Genomic DNA, 12603 nt, shown 5'->3' with positions numbered 1-12603 from the left:
TGCGGGGCAGGTGGGAGAGGACAGACCGCAGCGCCGCCGCCGCCGCCGCTCCGCCGCCGCCGCCGCCCCACGTGACAGGCCCGCCGCGCGGCCGCGGCGGCCGGGCCGGAGCGGAGGGGAGCGGAGGGGAGCGGAGCGCAGCGCCGCCCCGCGCCGCGCACACCTGAGGGGCCGCGGCGAGCCGGCGGGCGGAGCGCGGCCCGGAGCGGAAGGGAAGGCGAGGGCCGAGCCCGCCCGCGCCGCGCCAGGGCGCCGGGCTTCCTGCCGGGCACGGGCCGCCCCGCTGCCGCCGAGCGCCGGCCCCCGCGGTCACGGCGCGCCCCGGCCCCCGCGGCGGGCAGGGCGGTGGCGGCCCCGCGGGGGCTCGGCCCTCCGGCGGGCGGGCCCCGGGCAGCCCGCGGCCCCATGGCGGGCGGCCGCGCCCAGCGCCGCCGCGGCCCGCCGGCCCCCCCTGCCGGGGGAAGCGGCCCCGCGGCGCGGGGGCGGGCGGAGCTGCCCCCCCGGGAAGCCCCCGGGGCCCCGCCGAGCCCGCCCCGGCCGGAGCCGGAGCCGGAGCCCCCGCGGGAGCCGTGCGGCGGGCCCGGGGGCTCGGGAGGGCGGCAGCCGAAGGCGAGCGCGTCGAGGCTCTCAGATCGGTTGTCGCCGGTAACGCGCGCAGGCAAAGAGCCCCCCTGGAAACTCGGCCGTCCCGGAGCTCGCCGCTCCCTCCAAAGCACGCTGCGGGCCGCTCGTCCGAAGGGATGGGAGCCAGATCCTTCCAGGCCCCGCCAAGCGTGAAACAGGCAACCAGGTCATGCAAGCAGCAGCTGTTACGTACCCGCAGCAAGTCAACACCATTTGGATCAGTACAAGCGACGTAAAACGGTCCTGTTCCACTGAAAACGGACATCGTCTCGTGTGGTTCCAACAAGCAGCAGGATGACAAAGTTAACTGGGAACTTCATGAGCAGAACAGCAGCACAAAGATGAAGGATACCCTCGTCCAGGTGATGAACTGCTCAAATGAGCCGGCTCTACCTCACGTATTTCCTGAACTTTGCATTGTTTCCCCATTTGCAGGTGCTCACATCCTCCCCCAAAAAACCAGTACCAGCCCCTCTGTTGGTGGCACAGCTTCTCCCTTCCAAGGAGCAAAGCCCCGACGGCGCTGCCACGCTGCTCCGACACGAGTGCTGCAGCCCGCTGAGCGGCAGTTTAATTCAGCTACAGATACCACCACCAATACAAAACTCCGTGACAGTGCCTTTTCTTAAACTGCACAAATGAGGGCTGTGCTACGGGGCACAGTTTAATCCTCCAGGGCAAAGATGAGGTCTTGCTGCGTTTCACCATAAACACAGAAAAATTTCCCTACGTGCTTTAAAAACATTGCATCTTTGCGTTCTGTGGGTGTATCACAGGAGAGATACCAGACGTGCAGTCTGTGGCTATTTACAACAGAAACCCTCCGATCACTGAATTAACACTGATTGGTAAAATCAACACCACAAAGCAATGAATAGCATACGTTATTGTACCCAGTTTCCCACAAAAGGGATGCAGTTCCCAAGTAAAATTCATACTTAAGGGGTTTGCATCCAACGTTAAGGTCTAGCTGCGCTAATGACGCCCGGAGGAACTCGCCGGCGCTGGCTGGCATGCCCTCCAGGGCAAGCTGCGGTAGGCACAATTCGGTTATAAAAACTGGGACTTGGTTATTCTGTCATCAATGGGCCCAGGTTCAGCTCTTCACTCTGCCTAGACCCAGTGGAATGATCGTATCGAAAGGGCGACGTTCCTGGGGAGGAATAAGAAAAGCAAGAGACGGCAGTGAGAGGAACTGGGATGCTGAGGTGGAGCCGAGGCGTTTGCTAACAGGGACCACCACCTTTTAGCAGCACACACACCATGAGTAAGAGTCCCACTAAAGAGATGCAACAACATAAACTACAGTTGCTACGCTATATTGAAAGCTTGGTGCTGCTTCAAACTTCTGATTGTCATCTTAAAAGTCAGGTTTAGATCAGGTACCGCCCAAAACCAGGTTAAAAATAAGCACGTGCAAGAATGCCAATAAGCTTGCGTCGTAACAAAAGCGGATGCGGGGCGGGAAGCGAGCGGCTGTGCGGGGAGCTGGGTTTCCCGAGCCCGTGACAGTAACTCACCCAGCTGCGTACATCGTCAGGTCTCTCATACCAAGGCCCGTTTGATGCACACCCGGGTACACATTCGGACAGATATTTCAGATATTTGTTAATTAGGCGTGCCCCATCGAGGAAAACAGCGGCACAATTCTAAACGTCTGTTTATATGGTTAAAATAGGAGAGAAAAGCATACTTAATTTGCCTGGGGTGCCGTGCAGCTTAAAAATATTAATTAGAACTATGATCCTCATTTGCCCATAAGCCGATGAGTGTAATCTTAAACACACAGATCAGTTAAACAAATACTTTGAAACGTGTCTACAATAAAACCATTCCACAGAGCTGCTCTCATGGCACCGTATCTTGTTTAAAATTAATCCACTCAGCAGAAAGTGTCAGAGTCAGAGTTGGCCGGGGAAATAGAGAAAAAGACCAAATTATAACATGGGAAAGGAAACACCAGGCAAGAAGGAAAAGGCAGAAATGGATGAGAAAATGCCAGGCCGGGCTGAAACTATTTCAGGGCAGCGGCGATGACAGATGCTTTCTGGAGCATCTACGGGAAGCAGATCGCATTGGACGTAGAAAGCACATTAAAGTCAAAGCACAGACTCGGGTTCCCTTTTGCTGATTCTTATTTGACAGTGAAAAACTCTGGCAGAGTGGTGAAACAGAGGGCTGAGGGCTTTAATGCCTGGAAGCACCACAGTTCACCGAAGAACATCTCTCAGCACACTGAGATACTGCTTTAGGCCTTTTTATTTCAACGGTATAAAGTGTGGCTACAGTAATATCTCGGGGGTTCAGGTGATCCTTATCATTGCTGAGCTACAGACTTGTGCCTTATCTTAGCAGCCCGTTGATGGAATTATAATAATTGTAATTCACGTTTGTCTATCACTCTGGATCTTAATGGATGCCTAATGGATGATTGACCTGAGGATCAATAGTATCACATCTTGTCTACTTGGGATGAGAGAACTGGATGTTAAAATAAATACTTCTACTATGCTAAAGATGCAAATATAAGAAGCAGATCAATACAAACAAAGTTTACCCATAGGTGAGAAGGCCCCGTGCGCAGCACAGAGGGGACGGGGCTGTTCTGCAGATGCAGCCTGCTCTACAAGTACGTGTGTCTGCGCGCTTTTTAAGTAGCATAATAAATCACACATCATTTTCCACAACTAAATTCTTCCTAATCTAACCAGACAATTCTTAAACCTTTAATGGGCCCATGATTGTAAAATCATTTCGTCTGGGTTTTTGAGCAGTAATCTTCAAATTACGGGTCTGTAACAGCAATAATGGAATGTGTCATAAAAGAGTTTTTCCTCAGTGAGTCTATTATTGTAATAAAATAATGTATCTAGTCACCTCTACATTCTGCATTAACCCTTTTTATGATAATTATGAGTAAAGTGCATCTCTCATTTCCATTAAATGATATCCTTACATCTCACTGAAACAGTAGACTATACAGGCCTGAAAGCAAAGCAACAGATGCACATTCTTTTTTAGCAGATTCTATCCATGCCACTAACTTGTTGTTAAGATAAAACCCACTCAGTTTAAGAATTATTCTTATACTTTGGTGTTCATGTAAGACTAACTTAAAATTCTGAGTCTGGATTTTCAGTCACATGCTTTTGTGTTTGATGTACAAATTAGAAAATTATATATGAAATTACATATACATATGCTCCAGCATCTGCTGGCATAGGGAAATTCATGATCCTATCACAACATCCACATAAACACCTTGAAAACATAACCAGCAGAACCCATTCTAGGTGCTCTACTTCAGGATGATTTGCAGATCATTTTAAAATTACTTTAAGAGTTGCACCAAGCTAAACCATCGTTGCAAGCCAAGTGTCAAGCCTTCATATCTCATTTCAGAACCCGCGATATGGAGATGGCTCTAGGAAATTTCATTAGTAGAAGTTCTACATTATATAGGCTGGGGCTATAGGCACACTCCTTCATTTTAATCCTTTTGACAGAACTGGATCACAAAAAAATCATGTAACAGCATCAAAATAAAGTTCTGATAAAGTTTTACCAAGTGTAATCAAAGGATATTGTAAGTTATTTTTAAAATATGCAGTGAAAAGATGAAGACATCATAAAATGATATGCAATGTTGACAAAGAGATTATGGATTTCATCAATATTAGTACTCAGAATGTTAAAATAACTTGGAACCTTATCCTGTCCGTGTGAGTAATCTCTGTCTCACTCTGACTACATGTAATTTTATTGCATTTTCCGCATCAGTTCCCCCTGTATCTAATTTTTGTAACTCATAAGAGCTTATGCTTCTTTTACAAGCATCTCTTTCTTTGGATTAATTTGGTTGAGATTTCTTTAAACTAAGACTATAATTGCACCTGTTCCACAAGTTCTTTCTATGTATTTATCTCTTTTTCACCATAAATCAGTTTCAATGCAAAGGCAGCATGTACAGAGTTGTGTAGATAAGCAAGCCTGCGATCCCATATATTTTAATGACTGCTGTTCTCTTTTGAAACCTGGCATTAAAGAAATGTTGGTTAGAAAACAGTAGGTGTGGTAACATGCATTATTTGTCTCAATCACACATAGTTCACCACCAGTTTTATTTTTACAAGGGTTTATATTGTACTGCCATACAACACTATCTGCCTGGATTTAATAAGGTTTACATTTAGTGACAACTACACTCTCCCTGAAAGGGAAGAAAATTCTCAAGGGTCCTTTGCTGCACCGACTTTAACGCTATTCCTGTCTTGATCCATTATAGATCACTGCTAAACTTCACAGTGAACTATTTTCCTTACTCTTCTTCAGGAATTTGTTATTTATGTATTCTATGAAGAGCTGAAAAAAACGCATTGTAATTCACATTCATTTTATGAAATGTGATGGGAATAAATATAAGCAACTTCGTATTACAGGAAAGCGAATCCAAATTGTTTGATGGAGAAATACTATAATAAGGATCACCAATAGATAGGCATTTTTCCAAAGAGAGTGCAAAGCTGTGATATTCCTCTGTGACACTCTGAATGTTCAATGAAATCCTGAATTTGTATCAAGCAGACCAGATTATGAGTAGCAATTACATTAGGGTAATTGCTTGAAAAATAAAATAAAATCATTCTCTCTTGAAAGCGTTCAGATGTCTTTGTAACTATTATCAAGGCAGCATTAATTGCATCTTAATTTCTTTTATACTTATAACTTAGCTCTCTTAAAAAAACTGAAGGTCTACATAACCTGCTCCACTAAGTAAATTAGGTCTTGTTTTAATTTAACAGTGTTATTGAGATCAGAGTTTTGAAGCATGCCGCATAATTACAGAAGAGGATTAGAATTGTCTTCATTTCTAATCCTCACAAAAATAATTTGAGGAAGTTTATCAGGGTTCCTTATCAACACCGTTAAGCTGCACTTTATCACTAAGCTCCACCAGACAGCAAGTCATTCTGGACACCTGAAAGAGAAAAAGCCAGGCCAAGACCAGCACCATTTCATTTCTCCCTTATTTTTGCCTTTCAATATTTTCAGGGTGGTTCAGTTTTAAAAGTATGATCTCACGCCGCTGTTTTATGCCAGCAGTTGTGTCAATGGTTTCACGAGGCTCTCGCCTATCACCTGGCAATATACTCACCTCGTGGCCTGCAGCACAGCTCCCGGGATCCTTGGAGCACCTTCCCAGTCCCGCTACGTTGCACAGATGTTCTGCAGCTTACACAAGTACAATCAGTTCCTACAAATTTATTTCACTTGTGACTGCACAGTAAAAGGCTATTTCAACACCACAACACACCTCCTACCTCCCTGGTGACTTTATCAGTTAATAACTGTATTTGGATTGATTTAAACTGTAGTGATGCTAGTTTTTATTATCTGCGTACTGGAAAAGCACTGCAAGAGAACAGTGAGTCCCCTGATCTACTAAGATGCTAAATTGATTTCTCTCTTCTGCCTATTGCTTCATATCTATTGATGAGCTGAGTTTGGATGATTTAATTTGGTTTATGATAAATCCTTTTATGCTTTGGCTATGTTAGGAACTTCCTCTCTCTGGTAGCTGGAGTCATTAAAGGATTTACTATTCTCCTTGACATACAAAATCTTGGGCAAAAGAGGGCTAAAGAAACTCAGAAGTGAGTCTCTTCTGCTTGTAAATGATAGAAGAGCAATACCAAAGTAAGGCTGAATGACGTTTCAGGTGTATGAATGTGTTTTCAGATTCCCCTTCACATACAGAAATTCAGGGAAATAATGGGCTCAGTAAGGCCTGAAGTTGTCTTTATTACTTTAATTCTTTTCTACGGAAGAAAATGAAACAAACCGTCAACACATTCTTAGCCAAACATACACTAGCTGCATGAATTACTACAGATTTATTTTAGAATTTAAGTAGGAGATTGAACAGATTGGAATTAGAAACATGAAAGCTCCTCTAAGTCACAGGACGAACACAGTGAATGTGCATTAAAACTATCTCCTAGGGAGAGAACAAATATTTTCGTTGCTCAGTATGCATATTGTTATCAGAGCAGATGAAAACAGCCACATGAGGTTGCTCAGCAATGTGCTTCTAGCCTCCAGTTCTGTTAAAAAAAAACCCCACCAAAACCCAGAAATTAAATAAGGTGTTGCATGCAATCAGGCATATCTAAAATTGAGCATGCATGGAAAAACAAAACATATAATTATGACTGAACAGACACCTTCAAATTAGTTCAGTGACTGGCTTTTGTACTGTGTGGAGAAGGGCTGGACACAACTGCAACGCGGATGGGGAGGCTGCAGAGCACCTTCCCTGTCACGCTACTCTGTAGTGTTCCCACTGCCAGCCTAGAAAATGCTCCCTGGTGTAACATTACGCATTGGTTGGGAACACTAATAATACTTAGAGCTGTCTTCCATCCATTCTTATGACCGGCAAACTTGTGCAAAGACTTCAGACTGATGTAAGTCAGCCAGAGCATGACATTCAGCAAGCTGACATTTGAGGAATGTTGCAGCAAGTAACTCAAGAGCCAGTGCCACCTGCAAGCACTGGGGTAAAAATCACTGCAATACCCACAGTACAATTCTGAACCAGACTCTGAGCACTGCAGCAATTCCACTGTAAACCGAATATACTTATAGTCTATACTATCCAGTATACTTATTACAGACTGCCCTTTTACTTGCATCCAATTACCAGTTCGGCAGGAAAAGCACAACAGAGGGTAAGGATAACCAAGCTTCTCATGTTTCATTGACGACTAATTTTTCTTTTTTTTTTTCCTACTACTCATTGTGTTTACCAATACCTAAAATGTAGCTGCTATGGCTACTCTTTTTCATTAAAAGTTGGCCCAGATACTTCCTTAGAGGGCTTATTTGGTCCTAGAGAACATAACTTGTGTTCCACCTGTCCCAGGGGTTGTTGCTAACAGTGATTGATGAATTCATTTCCCATATTTGTCCACTATAGTTATATTAAGTTCCAGTGGCACGTTTTTGAGTATAAATTTCTGTTAAACCTATTCTGCACAAAGCATTGCACTTCTTACCCCACATAGTTTTAAAAGTCCTAATGATTTTATGGTATGAGAGTGTCCTTGGAATCAGCTAAAATCATTATTACTAACAGTTCTTCCACATTTTTTTCCCCTCTAAGTTCTCAATACATATTCATAGCACAGTGATTTTAAGGTTCATAAAAGAGCAAATCACAGCTTATTTCCCAAATGATTGCAAAGCTCTTCTTAACATGCATAGACAGAAAACACAGCAAAAACTTGGAACTATGCATCAGTGAGGCTGTTCCACAGAAAGAATGAGAAAGGATGTAAAGGAACACATGAGCTCACCTACAAAATTCTCCCTATTTTTGACAGGGATAATACAGCCAGACTCATAGTATTGTATTAACAAGGACATAAGGATGACAATGTATTGGCTCATCAGGACTGTTCAGACAATAATCTGTTCAGCTAATTTCAATAAAAGCCAAAGCAAGTTTAAAGCACCAGGAAACAGAGATACCAACATGTGCTCACATGTGAATGTCAGATCATCATGCAGACTGTGTGCCAATACTTACCACGAAAAGGTGTCCTGGTTTCGGCTGGGATAGAGTCAATTTTCTTCCCAGTAGCAGGCACAGTGCTGTGTTTTGGATTTAGTAGGAGAAGAATGTTGATAACACGCTGATGTTTTTAGTTGCAGCTAAGTACTGCTTACGCTAGTCAAGGACTTTTCAGCTTCCCATGCTCTGCCAGGTACACAAGAAACTGGGAGGGGGCACAGCCAGAATAGTTGACCCAACCTGGCCAAAGGGCTATTCCATACCATATGGCGTCATGCTCAGTATAGAAACTGGGGGGGGTTGGCCGGGGAGCAGCGATCGCTGCTCGGGAACTGGCTGGGTATCGGTCAGAGGGTGACGAGCAATTGCATTGTGCATCACTTGCTTTGTACATTATTATCATCATCATTACTATTTTACTTTATTTCAATTATTAAACTGTTCTTATCTCAACCCAGGAGTGTTTCTCACTCTTACTCCTCTGATTCTCTCCCCCATCCCATCGGGGCAGGGGGAGTGAGCGAGCAGCTGCGTGGTGCTTAGTTGCTGGCTGGGGCTAAACCACCGCAAAAGGATACAGGACGCGTCGAGTCCATCGCTACTAAGTCACGAGGTATGTTTCCATGATACAAAAAGCTCTGCTCTCTTTGCTGTGTCACACTGAATAAACACACACTGTCTCTCTGGCACCTCAGCGATTCTACCAACTGTTAGCAGCAACAGCGAGAATGGGTGTTTATTGTGTAAACAGTGTCCCAAACAAAAACTGGAAGAATGTCATCAAGGATGGTGGGCTAGTAGGTACAGATAGGAAATTATACCTGCCCTGAAGGTGTAATGATTTCATCTCTGTTCCTTGCTGCTTAGGCTATTTTTTAGTATTGAACAGTGTACAAAATCTCTAAAAAGTAAAAGCTGTCGGAAGCACACAAGTGAACTCTAGCGGATTAATATAAAACCGAGTAACATTTTGACAAATGAGCATACTAATTCAGACCACATTACTGAAAGCGATGAAGAAAACAAAAAAAAAAGGATAAGCTAAACCGTGGAACAAAACTCATGTCAGAGACTTGCAGAAGAATCAAAGCTACTTCAACCTTCAATGGAGCTTAAAACCATGAAAAGTCAGATTTTCTTTTGCATAAAGAAAACCCCATAATCCGATACAGCCTTTAACTATGACTCAGTCTGTGCAGCAGAGCTACGGATGCCAGTTGTACGTTCTGACGAAAGCATGTAAATAAAAGAGCCTGTGGTAAATGGGCTGAAGAATGTGAAGGGCAAATCATTGCAACTATTGTGTAAGAACCACATCATAAGAAAGTAGCTGAATGAACAAGACAGCAGCCCTGTGGATTCCTACACACATAGTCTACAAGTGTGCCTGGAGAGGAAAAAAAAAAAAAAAAAAAAAGAAAAAAGAAGAGTATGAGCATACTTAGTGATTTAGAGGATCAAACTGCTTTAAGAGAGCATAGGTACTTGTTTTCACAAAGAGATTTTTGAGAAATCCTTCACATGATTTAAGACCTGGACTACGTAACTGTACACATTGTTATAATACAACATACGTAAATATGATGCCAAACAGAGGCAGTAAAATAGCTGTCAAAAATTGAAAGACAAGTCAAGGAAAATGAGAAAATTCCTGCCCTTTGCACTTCCTGTTTTCCGAAGGTAGAGTCATCCGAGATCCTCTTTCATATGCATCAACCTCTCACACAGGATCAATGGTACTCCCCTGAGCTGACATTTGTTTATTTATCCTTGAGGGCTACAGTAGCATGGTTGCATGCACTACTGCCCTAGATGTCATCCCTGGCCAGAATATTTACATGGCTGTCAAAACATTCCAGTTATTCCCTTAATTGAGTGGGAGAAGAAGGTGCCAGATAGGGAAGCCAACTAAATTAATGGAAAATATTATTTTCACAGAAATAAGGAAATAAAATCAAAAACAATTGCAACAGAACAACTTAAGATAATATCTACCAGTATCTGGAGTAGTAGGCAGATGAACGGGAATGTTACAAACTGGTACCTACTTATAATCAGAATTATGTGAAGGTAATTTTACTTTTCCTAAATACATCATTTCTGTACAGAGTTCTCAGTCTGGGAAATCTCAAAAGTAAACAGATATTCCAAAGTGACTGGGGGAGGAGGCGATGGGGGCGGGAGAATACTGCAACAGGCAACAATAATAAAAACCAATTTATACAGGGGTTTCTCTAAATTTATACATTACACGTTTATGAATTCTCTTAAACAGAAAGCAGTCAAGCTGGTAGACAGAACCAGCAGGGTCACAAATTCTAAATTAAAAGTAGGTAACAGAAAAGTACTTTGATCTTGCACAGATTTGAGAGGAGTTCAGGGTAATGCAATATACATACCACAGAAATTCCCATGATACCCAGACTGGCATATGCATTTACAGCTATCAGTGTTCAAATATCCTTCATTATAGCACTTTTTCCCATGGCAGCATATTCTTTGGTTTGTCCATGTCTGGGGAGGTGCTGTGAAGATTAAATCAGTTTTAAAACCTATTTGAATAAAAGAATAAGTATTTATTTATACTTAAATTTGTATTCACTTTGTCAGAATCATTTATAGACAGGTTGTGTTGATTTTTCAGTTACTAACTCAGCCAACCAGTTGCTTTGGGAGTTCACTGTAATTAGCTTTTATGAATCTATCATTATTCACAGACCATCTTGGAACAAATGAACAAGAATATTTTTATGCATTCATGTTGTTGAGTACGAAAAATATGGCAGCTCACGTATAATTTTCATGCAACTTAGGAAAACCTATGCATTTTAAACTATTCTGCTACAGCAACTTGTCAGCTTTCATAAGTGACGGTACTTATGATAATTGTTATTTTTTAATCTCACTTATGCAATGCTCTTCTGCTCTAACTACAAAAAACAGTGGTAGTTATGTCCATAAAAATGGCATTGTACTAGCTTGAAAAAAAATAGTGATCCAAAGAGATAAAATTTAATACCATTGTTACATGAGCCAACATGGCATTGATCCATTTCCACAGCCACAGGTGTAGCAATGACAAATTCAATCCTTCTTGTCTCCCCTATTGCAAAGAACTTTTGTATTCCGATTAGCTCATTTGTTCTCAATCCTACATTCACTGAAGTTAATGGCAAAGCAGTGCCCATTGATTGCAATGATACAGAGGTATGAATCACAAAGCTTTCCTATTTCTCAAAAGCGAGGCACACTAGCAAATATTTAAGTGCCAAGCAATTTTAAATATTTCATCCCATGTCTATAGATTTACTGAAAGTACAGTAATCCCAGTTGGAAACAATTACAATTACTCATTGCAGTGCCCACATTTAGCTCGGTACAAGTCTAGCTGTATTTGCAGGCAATTTACTTGATGCATTCCAGCACAGAAAGGCTCGTTAGAATTTCTGCAAAGCTCTGTAACGTCCAGAGTTCAGGGGACAAAGTTAATGCAAAAAACATTAGCGATACATAAATCTGGGTGTGCAAGCATTCACAATTTTAATATTAGCACAATATAACTTTCTCTCAGAAATATTTGTATTTACCGAATAAAGTATGCTCTCTTCCTTACAGGCAATTTTCATTCCAGTGGTCATTATTGAATATTCTTCCTGAAGTTCTTCACAGGGAAGAACAGACGCAGAGCAAAGATCTGGATCCATTTCAGATTGTACGGTACCAACCAGGAGCTCTGCAGCCAAATTAGCTATGATCGGTGTCAGGCAGGCCTAAAGCCAGTGGTGCCAAGACAGCCCCAAATCTATTTTTATGCTCTCCTGAGGGCCCCACATTCAGAGCTGCTGAAATACAGAAACCAGCAGCAGCTCCATAATCAATTTATGTGAAATCATTTGGAAATTATTAAGTCAGAGATTCAACAAGATGGTACCCAAAGTGACTAAATCCTTCTCGTACTTCTAGTCATGTAACACCAAATTTGGACCGCTGCATCTAAACTACAATGTTACGGGTCTTACTAGCACCTTTTTAAGAGATATGCTAACTCATAGCAGCCTTGGGCTCTAATCATCCCACATGTGTATTTGCAACTACTAATTCATTAATTCTCCCCCAATCTTCCAGGTTCTGTTTCCACAGACCACAGCCAGAGAGACTGCCAGAGGAAATGGCAATTGACCTCACGGGAAACAACATTAGAGGAGCACATGAAGTTCACCCTGTTCTTGCCATCTTAGAACAGGGGCAGATTTTGGCCATGGAAACCAAGGCAGTATACTCATTTTGACCAAGTGCCCCAAGCTAATTTTTCACTGAATGGTTTATTTTTCCGGGTAGTCAAAGACCTGCAGGACACAGAGACCTATATACCTTTTCAGCTGGTTAGAGCCAAGAAGAAAAAT

This window comes from Pelecanus crispus, chromosome 8, assembly GCF_030463565.1.
Source record: "Pelecanus crispus isolate bPelCri1 chromosome 8, bPelCri1.pri, whole genome shotgun sequence".
Lineage (NCBI taxonomy): Eukaryota > Metazoa > Chordata > Aves > Pelecaniformes > Pelecanidae > Pelecanus > Pelecanus crispus.
The sequence above is the reverse complement of the archived record's forward strand: the minus strand, read 5'-3'. Positions refer to the sequence as shown.